General features: G+C 44.1%; 1 protein-coding gene across 2 annotated transcripts in view; it reads left to right on the top strand.

Moving 5' to 3' along the window:
• Positions 1-477: 477 nt before the first annotated feature.
• FER (FER tyrosine kinase) overlaps positions 478-17674 on the top strand; it is a 447462-nt gene continuing 430265 nt past the window's right edge. The window contains exon 1 of one of the 2 annotated variants that reach the window (XM_043464502.1): positions 478-550. The gene's annotated coding sequence lies outside the window, so the exon portion shown is untranslated. Of the gene's footprint in view, positions 555-17674 lie in introns of both variants that reach the window. The other variant, XM_043464503.1, reaches the window with a different exon arrangement.

The raw sequence follows: 17674 nt of genomic DNA, 5'->3' as shown, positions 1-17674 counted from the left end.
GTTGAAGAGAATGAAGGCTACAACAGCTGCATGTAAGATACACGAAGAGAAGGAGCGACGCGCGCGCACTCCGGGTGGAGGGTCCGCGCCCCAAATTGGCCTTCAGCCCCCGGCGTCGCCCGCGGGCGCCGTTATCGTTTTAGTCACGCCCCCTCCCCCAAGCCCCGAAATCCCTCCCGGCCGCCGAGCCGTGGGGCAGGCCCTTCCAGGCGGCCCCGGCTTATCGCCCCCGGCACGGCCGCGGGCGGGCGAGCCTCCCCAAGCTTCCTGTGACGACGCCGGCCGCCGGCCACCGCCCGCCCGGCGGGCCTGGATCCCGGGCCGCGCCCCGCCCCCCGGGAGCTGGTGGGGGAGGGCCGGGGTCGGGCAGCAGCGCCCGCCTCCGGCCGGCGCCCATTGGCCGGCAGCTCGCGGGCGCCCGGAGACCGGAGCGCCTCCGGATTGGCCGCGAGGGCCCGTGATGGCGGCGCCCATTGGCTGGGGCGGCCCCCGTGACGCGGGGTGGTGACGGGCTCCCGCGTCCGAGGGGCTCCCGCTTGTCAGGTTCTAGGTAGGTGAGTTCCGCGCCGCCCGCGGCGGGCGCTGTTGCCCAGGGCAACGCGGGGAGGTTGCCGGGGGGGAACGGGGGAGGCCGGCCGAGAGCCGGGGTCACGCTCCGCGCCCGCCGAGGGGCGCCCGGGGCTCCGTCCCCGCCCTCAGCCGCCGCCGCCTCCTCCTGCTCCCTGCGGCGGGGTCGCCGCGGCGTCCCGCGCCCGCGGCGGCGCGCCCCTGTTCGGGGCTCCGGTCGGCCGCCCGCCTGACTGGGCGAGGCCCGCGCTCCTCACCGCCCGCGACTGGACGCTGAGGGGGCGCGTGCCGGCGCCACAGGGCTGAGGCGGCCCGGCGGCCCCGCCCGCTCGCCGGGTGCGGGGGCTGCGGGGTGCGGGGCGGTGCCGGGGCAGCGCGGGCTCCGCCCGTCGCGCCCGCACGCCCTGGTCTCCGCGGAACCCTCGGCCGGTCCTGGCGCCGCGGCCTCTCAGAGCCGCTCCGCCCGCCCGCAGCTCGCCCCTGTCACCCCTGACCCCCGGCGTCCACGCCCCTCCCGCCTCGGCCCGCATTGACCCTCGGGCGGCGGACGAGGTGTGAAGCTGGCTCCGCCGGGTCTGCTCCCTCCTTGCCGTTTAGGGCTGGGGAGGTGTCCTGAGGCGCCTCGTGGCCAGCTCTGTGCTTCGTCTCCCACATTCAGGATCCACCTTCCGAATCACGCTACCTGGGTTGGTGTTGGTAGGGTGATACGTTTTGCACAAATTAACTGTGAAGTCGTCGCTTTGTACTTTTGTGCATTTATGATTTTGATAGGCAGTGCAGTGTAACCCACCATGAATTAATTTCATAAGGCTGGCACTTTCATTTTCGTTTGATTTAGGGTTAAAAAACCTTAATCTTTTACATTCGGAAGACACTGTATATATATTTGTACCAGTCTCCCCCTATCAGTTTGACATACATTACTCTAAACGTTTAGTGCTATTTTTCTCTCTTTCTCCAGATTGAGAAATTGTCAATGGAGTCAGCGATGTAAAAGTCTAATAGAAAAATAACTAAGAGTAGACCAAAACTACTTCAATGATTAAAGACTAGAAAGTATGTTTCAACTTATGGAATGGGGACTTTAATTTTTCCAAAGTGTAATTCTTGTACTGAGCGGTGTTGTAATCCAGGTGTATCTACCTATATGGGCTTTAGGAAAACATGTATGTGAAGAGCTAGGCGTTTTGTCCGTCAATGGAAAGCAAGACTATGTGTGTTTTGTAATCTGGGAAGTCTTTTCTGCTCGTTCTCTTGAGCCAAGAGAAGTGTTTTAAAAGGGAGTACATAGGCATACTTGGAAACCTTTTTCCAGTTTCTTCCATGAAGGACCTTTGTAGAAGATCTGTTTCTCTTCATTAAATATATACCATGTGAAATTATTTAGGGTCGGGTTAATGCAACTTCTGCACTATTTCAAAGTTTGATGTTAGTAGTTGAAGAAATGTCAGGGTTTTGGTAGACCTGTCCTTTTCATTTCATCTTCAGCTATTAATGTAGCAATAACTCTGGTCTGTGAACATTTCACATTTGCCTTTTTCCCCCTCCAGTATTTCACATTCAAAAATTTCAAACAATGCAGGCAAGTTCAGTTGCTGGTGAATACTCACCACCTACACAACAATAATAGGAACAGCTGTTACATGGTATATACTAAGGAACAGAAGAACTGAAATGATCAAGTTTGAAAACCAGAATAAATATGTATTATACCAAAATATTGTAAAGTGCTTATTTCCGTTTGTAGATGGAAATAGTGTTTACCAAAACCATAGTAATTGAATTCCCTGAGACTATTATAAAGCAGTCATCATCTTTGTAAATCAAGGCCTTAAGTTAATTGTGTTTTGGTAATCAGGAAAAAAAGGAAATCTAATGAACTTGTTATACAAATAAAAGTTTTGAAATTGGACTTGTGTTAATAGATTATACTTTTGTATTTGATTTTTAAATGCGCATGTTTTGCAGGTGAGTCGAAGGGACTATAAATTATGCACTGTTTTGGCAACATACTTAAAAAATGAATCAACCTTATGTATGTTGTTTTGGAATAAGAATATTTTTGTAGTGGAAAAAGAAAGCTTACAAACATGAACTTTTTTAATATAACTTTTCCATGGAAAAGGAAGTAATTTAGAGAGATTGAAGTTAATCTTGGTAGACTCAAAGCTATCTTGCGTGTTATTTCATGGTGTTGCTAAAGGAATATTTTAATACAAAACTTCAATTTATGATAAATAAGAAATGGGTATAAATTCACATATACATATATTTATAATTTTCCTATACTTAGGAAATTCCTGTCCTTCTTTAAGTATGTGAATCCTGCTTTTCAGGGTTTTTTTTGATGTTAAATTGCTAAGTCCCGCCTGACCCCTCTTTGCGACCCCATGGACTGCAGCACACCAGGCTTCCCTGTCCCTGACTGTCTCCTGGAGTTTGCCGAAGTTCGTGATCATTGAATTGGTGATGCTAACCAGCCATCTCATCCTCTGCCACCTTCTTCTCCTTTTGCCTCCAGTCTTTCCCAGCATCAGAGTCTTTTGCAGTGACTCGGCTGTTCACATCACATGGCTAAAGTATTTCAATTTTATTATGCCCCAAATCTGTTTTTCATACTTACAATATTTCGTTCTTAAATATTGAAATTGAGCTGTGCCTCAGAATGTATAGATCTTTGGATTGCCTCATTATTATTTTTCCATATCTCATTTGACTTTGGCATGCTTATGTATGGTCAGTTTTTCACGCCATGCCATTGGGAAATAAAAGGGAACAAGCAGGTCATAGTTCTGGAACTTTGGAAAGAATAAAATATTGAGATGTTTTTTAATCAAAGCTCCAAGTTTTCCCCTCCATCTCCTTCAACTATTTTTTTATTACGAAAGTTAAATGCTTTTAAAATCAATTCAGGAAACTACAGAAGAAAAGTAATTCCATGATAGTTAATGTTTTGGAAAATAACTGAAACTCTTGTTTCTTCTGTAACACTCTACCAGTCTTTGCAGTTTTATGGTCTTCATTGCAGTGTGTCGGCACTTACATCTGCACTTGGAGGAGTTCCTAAACTTGAGACTCAGTTAGCCTAAGTTAGAAGAGGGCTCCAAGATCTGGAGGAAAAATGGGAAAGAATCAATAGAGAACAGATTAGAGTCAGAACAAAAGAATCAGACCCAAGCAATTACCCACTGTTTCTTTTTTCTTAAGTATAAATATAGTTCTAGTTAACCATATGAAACTGCTGTGTAACTGACAAAATATGAAGCCTTTCAAGTTTTTTCTTTGGAATTCAGAATGTCTAAGTAAAATGACATTTACTTACTTCCTTACAGAAATTTCTGGATTTTTCTATTTTGGAGAGATACTTCATGTTCAGCTTTTAAAAATTTAATGTCATGCATAACTTGGAATTATTTCCTAAATATTCATTTATACTTATCAAACTGTGACTAATTTTTAGTCTTATAAGTTACCACTGCTCACTGTAAGCTTAATATTGCCTCCTCCTCCAGAAGGTTTTGACTAAAAGACTGTAAATTTCAATGTATATGTTTCTTGTGAGATTGCAGGGTATAGTGAAAAGAAAACTCTTTATTTTGGAGCCAGATAATCTGCATTTCAGTCAGAAATTAGGATTTTCTTTTGTGGGATCTTGAGCAAGTTTTAAAAAATCTCTTTAAACCATAGTTTCTTTTTTTTTTATTTTTTAAAACTTTTTAATTCTGTGTGGGGATATAGCAGATCAACAATGTTGTAATAGTTTCAAGTGAACGGGAAGGAACTCAGCCATGTATATACATGTATCCATTCTCCCCTAAACTCCCCTTCTATCCAGGCTGCTGCATAACAGTTGAACAGAGTTCCATGTGCTATACAATAAGTCCTTGTTGTAAATCATAGTTTCTTCATCTGTAAAATGGGGATGATATTAATAAAATTGCCTCATAAAGTTGTTATGAAGAAGAAATGAGACAATCGAGGTAAAATGCCTAAATTTAGGGAGCACTCAGCGTTTACATTCAGTTCCTTTCATGGTAGTTTTTATTTTATCTTTTCTAGTATTGTGTTTATTCTACCATCCTAAAAGTCCATAAATTTTAGACTTTGGAAATTAATGTGCATTGAATTGACTGAAATTGAAAGATATTTACATTTGTACCAACCAAATAATAGAAGTATCTCAGATTAGCTGTGTGTGTGTTTTTTTTTTTTTTTTTCTAATAGTTCTTGGCTTATTGTATCTCAGTAGTGATAATCAGAAATTGACTTTAGATGATTTTAAGGTCCTCAAAATATGTCCAGTTCATCTGAATTCCTGAATTATTTTTCTTTCACATTAGATTATCATCTGTTGTTGGATGGTTTCCCTACATTCCTTTCAACCACAAATATTTGCCTAAAAGTGGTACAGAAAAACTAAATGTTACCTTCTTAAATCTCTTAACTAATGCTCCCCACCACTTTAAACTACATTTACTTAATCTGTTTAAAACTTTGTTTTCAAATGTAGTACTACACACAACTCTTAACTGAGTGTTTTCTATCTCTTACAGAAATGTCTCCTCCAGTCTCCCATAGGATTATTTTTTAGGGAGCAATATTTTACAGGTATCCCTGGTTCAAAATGTGTGTTCAGAGTATGGGATTTTGATTCTTAAAGGATGCAGTTATAATTAAATACACAGACCATCCTGTAGTTTTTGGGTGTTGTGACAAACTCTGTCTTGAGTAGAGAGATAAGATTTGAACTAAGTAGTCCTTACTGTCTCATCAGCAGGAAAACAAAGATTTTGTGATTTAAGTCAGTGATTCTCAATGTTTTCCCCCACCACAGTACAAGATATGCACCTGTGTGACGTATTCTAACATGTAGTTTGCTAGTACGCCCTCTAATTCCATCTTATCATCTCCCACTCTAGGAAGCATATCAGAATGCAAGTGATTGAAGATGACAGTACCATAGGGATAAACTTGGATCTGCTCTTATTGAGGAAAGTGGGTCATTAAAGAAGGTTAAATGGCTACTCCTAGTACCAAATACTTGGGAAACACCTTATAGCACTGTCATTGAGGCCCAGGTTATTTCTGCCTTTTCCTGGAGTGAATGCTCTTCACGTTTTCATATCAGTCTTGTAATGCTATAGAAGAAGAGATTACTAATTTTATGTAATTGATAATGAAGAGCCTTACATTTTTAAGGGTAACCGATGATGAACATTTAAAAATATTTGACTAATAGCACCATGGTCTTTATAGTAAATAACATTACTATAGAAAAACTGAAGTTAGTTTTCCAATATAAGTTATTTTGCTTACAGAAAAAGTATTTCCATAGTGGAACAAATGGTTTTAGGAAAAGGGGAAACTCTTAATCGTAGAATATTTATATTCTAGGTGTTTAGTATAAATGATGTTCTTTACATTCGCTTAATCAGAAAAAGTTTCTTTAAAATTACATTTCTGTGAATGAAATTGCTCTGAAATAGTTCATCCTACATAGAAGTAGTATGTATAATATATAAGTTGAAGTAAATATTTAGAAAAATTATATTCATTAGACCCTTAGCATTAGCAAGTGGTATTTCTTGAAATCTTTGTGGACCTAGGCTATAATTACCTTCATAAAATGAAGTCAGATTTAATTGAAAAATTCAGGTGATCCCTTCAGACCGTTAATAATTCTGTAAACAGAACTCCAATCCTCAAAGTTGTTAAACAGTTTTTTTTTTTTGCCTCTAAAATGAAGACTGGATGACTTTACATTACGTTATTAGTGTACATGCAAAGTTTCTTCTTCCTGGCTTTTTTGTCTGTGGGTGTGTAGACCAGAAGAGTGTTTCTGGCTTAATAGCAAAGCTTGCTACACTGTCACAAAGGTGAAGAGCTGGTCCTCTGTCACTGTAGTGCTTGCTGCTTGCTGCTCTTTCTTGGTATTATTTGACAGCAGTCGGACATTCAGGGGTTTGTGTCCCTTCTGTTCTCTGAATGTCTTCAGCTTGGGAGGGTTTCCCAAGCTTCTCCCATCAGGCATTGGGGCTTTTTGTTAATTTCACATTCTGCAAACAAAAATGCATTTGACTCTTCTACCATTATTCAGTTTTGGCAACAGATGCGTCAGTAGCCACCCTAGCAGCCACACTATTACTTCATGAGAATGTTTATACAGTATTCTGACTTTCTCTTGAATTATATTTCCTTCAGAATCACGTGCTTCCTATGTACATTCTTATACAGATTAACCATCATTTTAACTTTCTTTGAGGGTTTAAAATTTTGCTGTGGTAGGAGCAAAAGAAACATTTTAAGCATTACCTTTTTGTTTGTTTTAGTGTAGAGTTTATGGTGTCTGGTGGAATTTCTAATGATTCTGATCCAGTCACTGTTGTATTTTTTTATCCATTCTGAATTTGTTCCAAATTTATATATTCTGACTAAGTACCATCACTTTCTCAAGCCTCTTTACTTTCTATGTATTGAATAAGTTGGCAGTAGGAGAGTAATTAAACGGAACTGAACAATGCAGTTGTCTCAGATAATTTTTAATGACAAATAACTTGATAAATCATTATCCCGATTATTTATAAATGATTATGTTGGACAAAGTGTAAGAACTTTCCTCTAGACCTATATATAGTAGAGCTTTTTACAAAGCAGGAGACTGATTTCTTTCTCTTACCAATAGTTATATACATGTATGTATGTGTATATCTATATGTATATGGGCTTCCTAGGTAGCTCAGTGGGTAAAGAATCTGCCTTGCAATGCAGGAGATGCAGGAGACAGGAGTTTGATCTCTGGGTCAGGAAGATCCCCTGGAGGAGGAAATGGCAGCCCACTCTATTATTCTTGCCTGGAGTATTCTTGCCTTGTCCATGGACCTGGGAGCCTGCCTGGTGGGCTACAGTCCATAGGGTTATGAAGAGTTGGACCCGACTGAAGCAACTAAGTATGCACGCATGCACATATATATTGTATTATAATTATTTTTATGCATAACCCTTTATCCCCTCCACAACATTTTAACCTCCAAGTAAGAAGCAGTTTCTGTCTGTAAAAGTTTTTGAGTACATTGGTTGGATTCAGATATTGTTAGGAGGGAGGGGCATTGACATTTCTTTGGTACTGCTGAAAATGTTAGAATTTTCTATGCATTTGTTTTGATTTTCATCACAACCTTGTAGATTGGATAGCTTGTATTTTCATTTTGTGATCTGGAACCAATATTAGGTCATATCCAAGGAGATTTTGCAATAAAGTGATACCTGGGATTTGAATTTAGGTCTTTCATATAAATGATGAAAGTAAAAATATAGCGAACCATTAGCAGTCCTAGATTTAACAGCAATTTCATCTACCTGGGAGTGACTCAAAGTTCATGTTGAAATATCTGAAGTGTTACTGAAATAATTTCCTCTTATTGGAAGTGAGATCCTGAGATATGCATGACCCCACCCAGCTGCCAGTGTCCAATGTCTCCTTGACTGTGTTCTCAGTTTGAAGTTATCCTGTATAATAAACTCTGTCAAGTGATAAAATGTTGCTTCTTTGTAAAAAAAAATTATTGAAAAGGAACACAACTGCTAGAAGTGAAGGAAAAATAGAGGCATAAGAAAGTGGTAGATCATAGCAAGAGAATAACATTTTTCAATATGTTTAAAAATGGAATAGTGAATCCAATGAATCTAGATGTTTCTAGGGAAACAAAAGTTGACTTGTGTAACGTCATTATTTAATGTTCCAGCTCTGTCAGAAATTTTCATAGTTTTTAGATTTTTTGAAAATGTCAGGAGTCTTATATTCATACATTCTATCCCGTTTCCCTTCTCTCTCACACTCAACAATAATATTGAAAGAGATTTGACTAAGTAGCTGCTCCATTTTACAAGTTAATGTCATTCTGACAAATATCTTAAAATACTAACTAAACAATAGTGTTCTCATTTATAAGGTGATTTGGGTGTCCTTTTCTGAGTTCTACAATTGAATATAACAGAATAGTTGCTAGTCTGTGGTGATGGCCTTTTTTCTAAGGTTCTGATGTTCTATTATTATTTTGGATCTGATTTACCCTAAGATTGAAGTGGCTTTGCTTAGAGACACTTGCTATTACATGTCCTTACAGTAGCTTAGATTATAAAAATAATGCAGAAATGTTCTGTTATTCAGGAGGCAAGTTGTTGCAGGAATGGGACAGAAAGCAGGAAGTTGTGGGATTCTTCCTTTTCTGGTTGTTTAACAAATGCTATATTCACTTCAGGTAAGGTCTTTCTTTTTGGCTACAGGGGATTTTAAAGCACAGAGAAGTTTCACACTGTTTTCTTGAGGAAGAGTAGATGTTGTGCAGAGAGCATTAGAGCTAGACCCACCTAGGGTAGCATCTGTGCTACCAGTGATTAACTGTATGAATTTAGGCAAATAATTTTAGCTCTTGGACAGCAAGGAGATCCAACCAGTCCGTCCTAAGGGAAATCAGTCCTGAATATTCATTGGAAGGACTGATGTTGAAGCTGAAGCTCCAATACTTTGGCCCCCTGATGAGAACTGACTCATTTGTAAAGACCCCGATTCTGGGAAAGGTTGAAGGTGGGAGGAGAAGGGGATGACAGAGGATGAGATGGTTGGATGGCATTACCGACTCGATGGACATGAGTTTGAGTAAACCCCGGGAGTTGGTGATGGACAGGGTGATGGTGTGCTGCGGTCCATGGGGTTGCAGAGAATCGGACATGACTGAGGAACTGAACTGAACTGGAGTGAATTTAATTCTTATTGCTCAAGGCTTTGTTTTTATTTTTATTTTTTGGTCTGAAAGTTAGCACTGCTTTTGTCTGATAACTGGTAACTGATAGTAGGTTTTCTAATACCTTTCAATTGCATGAGACCACAGCCCCGTTCACAGTATCTCAGGGCCCTGGGACCAAGAGGGTTGTCCCCGCCTCGGGTCTGGATGACTGAGGGGCTCCGACGATGAGCTCGGCAGGCTTGGCGGTGCTCTCTCCTGTTAGATGTGCTTTCAGGTCGAGTTTCTCCTTGTGGCGCCCCCTGTTGGCTTACACTGTTTCAGTTTAGCAAGCCCAACCTCGATAGCCCTTCTACTCATGATTTCAGCAAAGGCCCTGGGGTTGCATTTCATGGAATGAGTCGGGTCATTTTTTTATCCTTGAGCCCGTAGTCCTTGCAGCGTGCTGCTGTGTCCTGCCTTACATAGAAGCCCTTGAAAACATGCCCTCCCCTAATGTGATGCAGTGTTTCACTTAAAAGTTGCCATGCATTTACCACTTGAACCCCAACAGAGGAAGACAACTCAAAGACTTGTTTAATTACTACGTAAGTCTAGGATCACTGGGTGATTTCTCTCAATTCTGTTTGAAAAGACAGCCTTAGGGTCAAGGAACTTATGGTTAAGTCATAAATATAACTTATAATAAAGCCAGCGTTCAGTGATAGAAGAAGAATAACGTAAGGGCAATAAAACTCTGAATCGGAAAAGAGAAAAAGGGGAAGTAACCCACGGAGATTTTCCAGTTTGTGCTGTGTACCTATTTCATTGGTCAGGGGTGGCACGAACTCTTTTCCTTGGCAATGGAAAAAAATTCTTGGTTAGCCATCATGTCTGTCCGTTTTTCTCCCCTGCACCCAGGAAGGTCGTTGTTGTGTTTCCTCCTGGTCATGGCCAAGATGGGTGTTGAGAAGAATGCCCTTACTGGAGACTGTGTGGCCTCAGGAGCCGTTTTGCTGTTGAGGAGAGGTTGGAGTCCAGGGAGACATTTTGAGGGTTGGGCAGTAACAAATCTTTGTTGGGAGTTTCTTTGGCAATACAACTTTCTTATGAACTTAGTAAGTTTTTGATTTATTTGTGTTTGATCAACTTCTCCCAAGTTCCCAAAGCCCAAATCCTAGTCTTTGAATCAAACTGTTGCCTGGTATGTCTTTAAGCAGTGTTGTCACCCTAACCCAGTGAGTGGGTCTCCAGCAGGTGGCTTTTTTCTCTTTTTTTACCCTCCAGGGACCTTTAGTGATGTCTGCAGACATTATTATTATTGTCACAGTAGCGGGCTGTGGGGTGAGTAGGCAGGTGTTGCTAACGTGGAGAGGTAGTGCCCAGGGTGCTGATAAACATCCTGCAATGCATAGCACAGCCTCCCACAAATAATTTCTCAGTTCAATATGTCAACAGTAATGAGATTTGAAATCAAGCAAATCCTAGGCGTCTCAATCTTCTTCTTGGCCTCCATCTCTAGGCCTTTCTAAGCAACTTCTTGAAGTAACAGTGCACAACTAATTTGTCCCTGTTCCCAGGTCGTTAGTATATCTCTTGATAAGATGCTTGTGGAGGGGCCTGGAGCACCAGGGTTTCCCCACCTTTCATTTTGTGTGGTTAAAAACACGAATTTTGGTTTAGGGATATTTGATTTTCAGCATTGTAAATTGCAAGATTATCAGCCACCTTGGATTTGCGGTGAAAGACTGAAAAGGTTTTCCTTTTATTAAGACTTCACTCAAAGTGTGCTGCTTTTTTGAAGGGCCTTACTGAAGACTGCAGCATAGTAGACAATATACCAGCATCCTGGCATTTTTATTAAGTGTCCTCCTGTTCCATTCTTAGTAGGCAAGCAGTCTGATTTTCAAGAGCTGTGAGTTTACTAGATGTTTTGCTGATTATGATCAGTCACTTCTTACCCTATATTAGAGGGATACCCCTCTGTTGTGTGTGTGTGTGTGTGTGTGTGTGTGTGTGTAGAAGAATGCATGACGCACAGCTTGGGAGCCTCCCAGCAAATATTTGTTGAATAAAATAATAAGTAAGCCTTGTAGCTCAGTTGGTAAAGCATCTGCCTACAATGCAGGAGACCTGAGTTCGATTCCTGGGTCAGGAAAATCCCCTGGAGAAGGAAATGGCAACCCACTCCAGTTTTCTTGCCTGGAGAATCCCATGGACTGTAGCCTGCCAGGCTCCTCTGTCCATGGGGTCGCAAGAGTCAGACATGACTCAGTGATTAAACCACCAAAAGTAGTTTATTGCCTCATGTTACTAAGTGTAAAAGACTAATGGGGCTGAGAACACCCTGCAGAGGGAGAGAGATTACTCACTGAGTGGATCTGTAGGGGAAAGAGGGAAAGTGGGAGGGAAAAGTTAATAAGTTAAAGAGGGAAAGTTAATAAGTCTTTAGACTTATTAACCTAGAATATTGGTCAATATGAGTAAAAAATGTGATGTAGCATAAGAAATGTGTGAAGAAAAGAATGTAAAGTCAATGTCTTCCAGGGAAGGGAAGGAAAGGGCTTTATTTCTCTAAAGCTCGTTGGAGGTCCCTATCTTTAGGGAGTTACTGTTTCTATTTGTGAGTCTATCTGTTATACAGGTATCCTTGTAGTATCTTTTCCTTAGGAGACTCTGACTGAGGAGGGACTTGAGAAATGCAGAGAGAGTTGTTTCCCCGCAGTAACTCCGAATTCCAGCAGCTACGTCTGAACTCACCTGAACTAAAGGTGTGATTAAATCTAGAGACAGAATGTTTTCAGAGTTTTTGTTCCTCTTGTCGTCTCTTGGTCCTTCTTTGGGTTGGCTCACTGTCAGGTGGGAACTTACTGTGTTCTTTATAGTTTAGCAATCTCAGCTGAAAGTTGTCTTTCCGGTTAGTTCCTATAGAATTTTTCGATTGAGTCTTATCGGTCCAATTGGGTCACATGCTCATCCCTGAACTACTGCTTGGGGCAGGGAATATAGTGGTGGTCCAGACCTGGATGCCCGTTCCACCTGCACCTATTCCAGGAACTTAAGAGAGGGAATGATTAGTGCCACCCAGACGACAGAGATTGACAACCAAGAAGGGTAGTTCAACAGAAGAAAGTTGTGAAATGCTGCTGCCAAAAGAAGGGGGGCTTCCTAGGCGGTGCTATTGGTAAAGAATACACTTGCCGACGCAGGAGATGCAAGAGACGTGGGTTCAATCCCCGGGTCGGGAAGATCCTGTGCAGGAGATGACAGCCCACTGCGGTATTCTTCCCTGGGAAATTCCATGGACGGAGAGCCTGGTGGGCTGCATTCCATTGGGCTGCAAAGAGCTGGACACAGCCGAGCCCAGTAGAGTATAAGACCAAAGAAAGGAAGTGAGGACAGCACAGGTCTAGCGCATACACGTGCAGCTTTCACCTTTTTCAGAAGTGTGTTTATTTGCTTTTGGCCCTGCTGGGTCTGTGTTGCAGTGTGGGCTTTTCTCCAGTTGTGGTGAGTGGGGGCCACTCTTCGTTGCGTTTTTTGGGCTTCTCGTTGCGGTGGCTTCTCTTGCTGTGAAGCGTGGGCTCTGGAGCGCGCGGGCTCAGTAGTTGCAGCTCCTGGGCTCTGGAGCACAGGCTCAATAGTCTTGAAACACGGGGCTAGTTGCTCCGTGGTATATGGGATCTTCTTGGACCGGGGATCGAACCTGTGTCTCCTGTGTCGGCAGGTGGATTCTTAACCACTGAGCCACCAGGGAAGCCTGCAACTTCCTTTTTTTAAGACTTAGGCCCTTATTGTATATAGACATTCCTACCCGATCTATTTTTCACCTGATGTCATGTCACGAACAAGAAATTTTCTTTGAAAACGTGATTTTTTAAGTGAATATAAAATGAAATTGGAATTCATTGCCTAATTTTAGATATTTGGCTTGTCAGAGTTAGATTTTGGTTTATCAGAATTGGGCCATTCCTGACTAGAGAAGTAGGAGAAGTACAGGTTAGAAAGAGAAGTAGGGCCAGGACTGGGGTGAGGCGAGAGAACCACCGGTGCTGACTTTCAGGCATGCAGCTGCAGGGCGGCCTGGCACGGCCCGAGAACGCGCGTGTCTCTCTCCCGTCTCAGCCTTGTCCTCTCACAAAGAGATCGCGTTCAGGGAATAGGAGCTGGGTTTGATAACGAGTGTGAGTTAGAGGTGGTAGCCTGTGCAGTTGACCAAGTTGGTGGGGGTGATTAAGGTGACCTAAAAAGTAATTATTATACATTTTCACTTGTCTATAGAAACCTTTACTGAGCTCTGATAAGGATAATAATACCTTTGAAGTAATACAAGGAATGTAAGTTTTACTCATGGGTTTCTTTGAACAAGGAAATATTCCATTTAGAGATACTACCATGAAAGCTGTTACTTATTTTTAACCCAAACTATTTCAAGTGGAAAATATGACTTTTTCATTGAATAATATTGAATTTTTATTGAATAATAAAGATTACAGAAAAGACTTGAGTTAAAAGAGTGATGCATAAGTAACAAGTGGGTACTTTCACTAACTTCCTTAAGCAAGACGTTTGCCGCTTCTCAATGTCAGATATGAAGTCCCAGTTGAATAGTTATCTTTCATGTTCTTAGGTCTTTGAAAGTCATGTTTCTTTATCACAGTGAAAGACTAGAATATGGAATTCTAGACAACTCTCAAGTTCCTTTGCTGATAGAGAAGCTGAAAAAATTTTAAATTAAATGAATTGTCCAGTAATTTTGAAGTCTGTGTTTGAAGTGGAATTGGATGACATATGTAATGTGTACACTTAGGTACACATTCACTACATTTTTGTTTCTTGGAAATCTATAAGTAATACTGTTTACTATAATATTGGAGGTAAGACCGAAGATACTCTATTGAAAGCAGTTTAAGAGAGAAGTCATGATTAAAATTGTCATACTTAAATACCATTTTAAGTACTGATTTTATCATTTAATATTACAACACTTGTTAAAGCCTTACTTTACACCAGAGCAAGTCGTAATTCATCTTGGAATTTCATCCATTCGGTAACGCTTGTTTGGTGGCTGTAATGTTACAGGTATCATGTAGGATGCTGACTGTGTGTGTGGGGCGCTGACTATGTGTATGGGATGCTGACTGTGTGTGTGGGGCCCTAACTGACTGTGTGTGCGGGGCGCTGACTGTGTGTATGGGATTCTGACTGTGTGTGTGGGGTGCTGACTGACTCTGTATGGCACTGACTGTGTGTGTGGGGCACTGACTGTGTGTGTGGGGCGCTGACTGTGTGTGTGGGGTGCTGACTGTGTGTGTGTGGGGTGCTGACTGACTGTGTGTGGGGCGCTGACTGTGTGTGTGGGGTGCTGACTGTGTGTGTGTGGGGTGCTGACTGTGTGTGTGGGGCGCTGACTGTGTGTGTGGGGCGCTGACTGTGTGCATGGGGCGCTGACACTGTGTGTGGGGTGCTGACTGTGTGTGTGTGGTGCTGACTGTGTGTGGGGCACTGACTGTGTGTGTGTGGGGCGCTGACTGTGTGTGTGTGGGGCACTGACTGACTGTGTGTGTGGGGCGCTGAACTGTGTGTGTGTGGGGCACTGACTGACTGTGTGTGTGGGGCGCTGTGTGTGTGTGTGGGCGCTGACTGTGTGTGTGTGGGGCGCTGACTGACTGTGTGTGTGGGGTGCTGACTGTGTGTGTGGGGCGCTGACTGTGTGTGTGTGGGGCGCTGACTGTGTGTGTGGGGTGCTGACTGTGTGTGTGGGGCGCTGACTGTGTGGGGCGCTGACTGTGTGGGGCACTGACTGACTGTGTGTGGGGCACTGACTGTGTGTGCGGGGCGCTGACTGTGTGCGTGGGATTCTGACTGTGTGCGTGGGGCGCTGACTGACTCTGTATGGCACTGACTGTGTGTGTGGGGCGCTGACTGTGTGTGTGGGGTGCTGACTGTGTGTGTGGGGCGCTGACTGTGTGTGTGTGGGATTCTGACTGTGTGTGTGGGGCGCTGACTGACTCTGTATGGCACTGACTGTGTGTGTGGGGCGCTGACTGTGTGTGTGTGGGGTGCTGACTGACTGTGTGTGTGGGGCCCTAACTGACTGTGTGTGGGGCGCTGACTGTGTGTGTGTGGGGCGCTGACTGTGTGTGTGGGGCGCTGACTGACTCTGTATGGCACTGACTGTGTGTGTGGGGCACTGACTGTGTGTGTGGGGTGCTGACTGTGTGCGTGGGGCGCTGACTGTGTGTGTGGGATTCTGACTGTGTGTGTGGGGCACTGACTGACTCTGTATGGCACTGACTGTGTGTGTGGGGCGCTGACTGTGTGTGTGGGGTGCTGACTGTGTGTGTGGGGTGCTGACTGACTGTGTGTGTGGGGCACTGACTGTGTGTGTGGGGCGCTGACTTGTGTGTGGGGCGCTGACACTGTGTGTGGGGTGCTGACTGTGTGTGTGGGGTGCTGACTGTGTGTGGGGCACTGACTGTGTGTGTGTGGGGCGCTGACTGTGTGTGTGTGGGGTGCTGACTGTGTGTGTGGGGTGCTGACTGTGTGTGTGGGGCACTGACTGTGTGGGGCACTGACTGACTGTGTGTGGGATGCTGACTGTGTGTGTGGCGCGCTGACTGTGTATGGGATGCCGATTCTGTGTGTGGGGCGCTGACTGACTGTGTGTGTGGGGTGCTGGCTGACTGTGTGCGTGGGGCACTGACACTGTATGTGGGGTGCTGACTGACTGTGTGTGGGGCTGACTCTGTGTGTGGGGTGCTGACTGACTGTGTGTGTGGGGCGCTGACTGTGTGTGTGGGGTGCTGAGTGACTGTGTGTGGGGCACTGACTGTGTGTGTGGGGTGCTGACTGTGTGTGTAGGGCGCTGACTGACTGTGTGTGGGGCACTGACTGTGTGTGTGGGGCGCTGACTGTGTGTAGGGCACTGACTGTGTGTGGGATGCTGACTGTGTGTGTGGGGCACTGACTGTGTGTGGGGTGCTGACTGTGGGGCGCTGACTGTGTGTGTGGGGCACTGACTATGTGTGGGGTGCACTGACTGTGTGTGGGAGGCGCTGATTGACTGTGTGGGGTGCTGACTGTGTGTGGGGCGCTGACTGTGTGTTGGGAATGCTGATAATAATCCCCGTCCTTAATTATATCACAGTTCAGTGCAAGAAGAGGAATACAGTAATACTTTCATTGTATGCAGATGTCCAACCCATTCCAGCATTGAGAACCTTGCCAAATCTGGGAGTGAAATGCTCTATCTAGGGGCAAAGAAGGAATGCTTTTGGAAATGGGTAAAATGCTTAGGTGAGTAAGAGACTTGAAAGATATTCCTGATATATTTGGTTAGTTTCCTGACCAGGAAGAAAGGAGTAATGTTATTTATTGGTTGAAGTATGTGTGTTAGCGGATCAGTTGTGTCTGACTCTTTGCGACCCCGTGGACTGTAGCCTTCCAGGATCCTCTGTCCATGGGGTTCTCCAGGCAAGGATACTGCAGCGGGTTGCCATTCTCTTCTCCAGGGGATCTTCCCGACCCAGGGATCGAACCTGGGTCTCCTGCAGTGAGGCAGACTCTTTACTTTCTGAGCCAAGGTTGGAGATGTTTATTGGTAACATCTAGATGTTTCACGTGATTCATGTGGAAGTGAAGGAAGCAGGGGAGACGACAGGATATAGAATAGGCAAACAAAAAAGAGAAGCTTGAAAGAAAAGAGTTGATTGTAAACCACGAAGTCCAGGTTGGAAACATGGAGGCAGGAGACAAAAAGCGAGAAACTGCGATGGGGTGAGCCTCAGATCTCAGCGTCAGCGACAGGGAAGAGGGTCAGTGGTCAGCGAACGTCTCAGAGATTCTCCCAGCTTCGGGGACTGAGAGAACTGCCAATGCCAGAGCCTTGCTTTGGCGTACTGAGTCACGTTAGACAGGCAAGGAGGTGTCTGCTGGGAGCATCCTTCCCAAGCCTTCTCAGCCTTTGGCTAAGTTTTTCTTACATAGTTATTTCTTAGGCTGTAATATCTTAACATGTTACATATAAATATTCAAAATTTTGCTTCTTCTAATATGTTTCAAACTGGAAATTGGTTTTACGCTGTGAAAATGGAGGAAAAACCTGAATTACCCTTTCAGAACTGAAGGTACAGGTTGGGGAGAAGAGAAAATGCTCTGTTCACGGGGACGTTGTGGAAAGAAAGGGAAGAGAGGAAGCAGAGAATGGACCAGCTAGGTAAGCACAAGATCCTGAGTTTTCATGTGAGCGTGGTGACCTGTAGGAGCCCACCGTACTCCATCTGGCCTTTTTAGCTTTCTGTCTGTAGGGAACAGTCCTGACTTGTGGAGTCTCTTCTGGCAGCTCATGTTTTCTGCGTAGACCTGTGGTCATTGCCCCTGAGACT

This window comes from Cervus canadensis, chromosome 4 (assembly GCF_019320065.1).
Source record: "Cervus canadensis isolate Bull #8, Minnesota chromosome 4, ASM1932006v1, whole genome shotgun sequence".
Taxonomy (NCBI): domain Eukaryota; kingdom Metazoa; phylum Chordata; class Mammalia; order Artiodactyla; family Cervidae; genus Cervus; species Cervus canadensis.
Note: the sequence above shows the minus strand (reverse complement) of the source record. Positions and strands in the feature narration are given on the sequence as shown.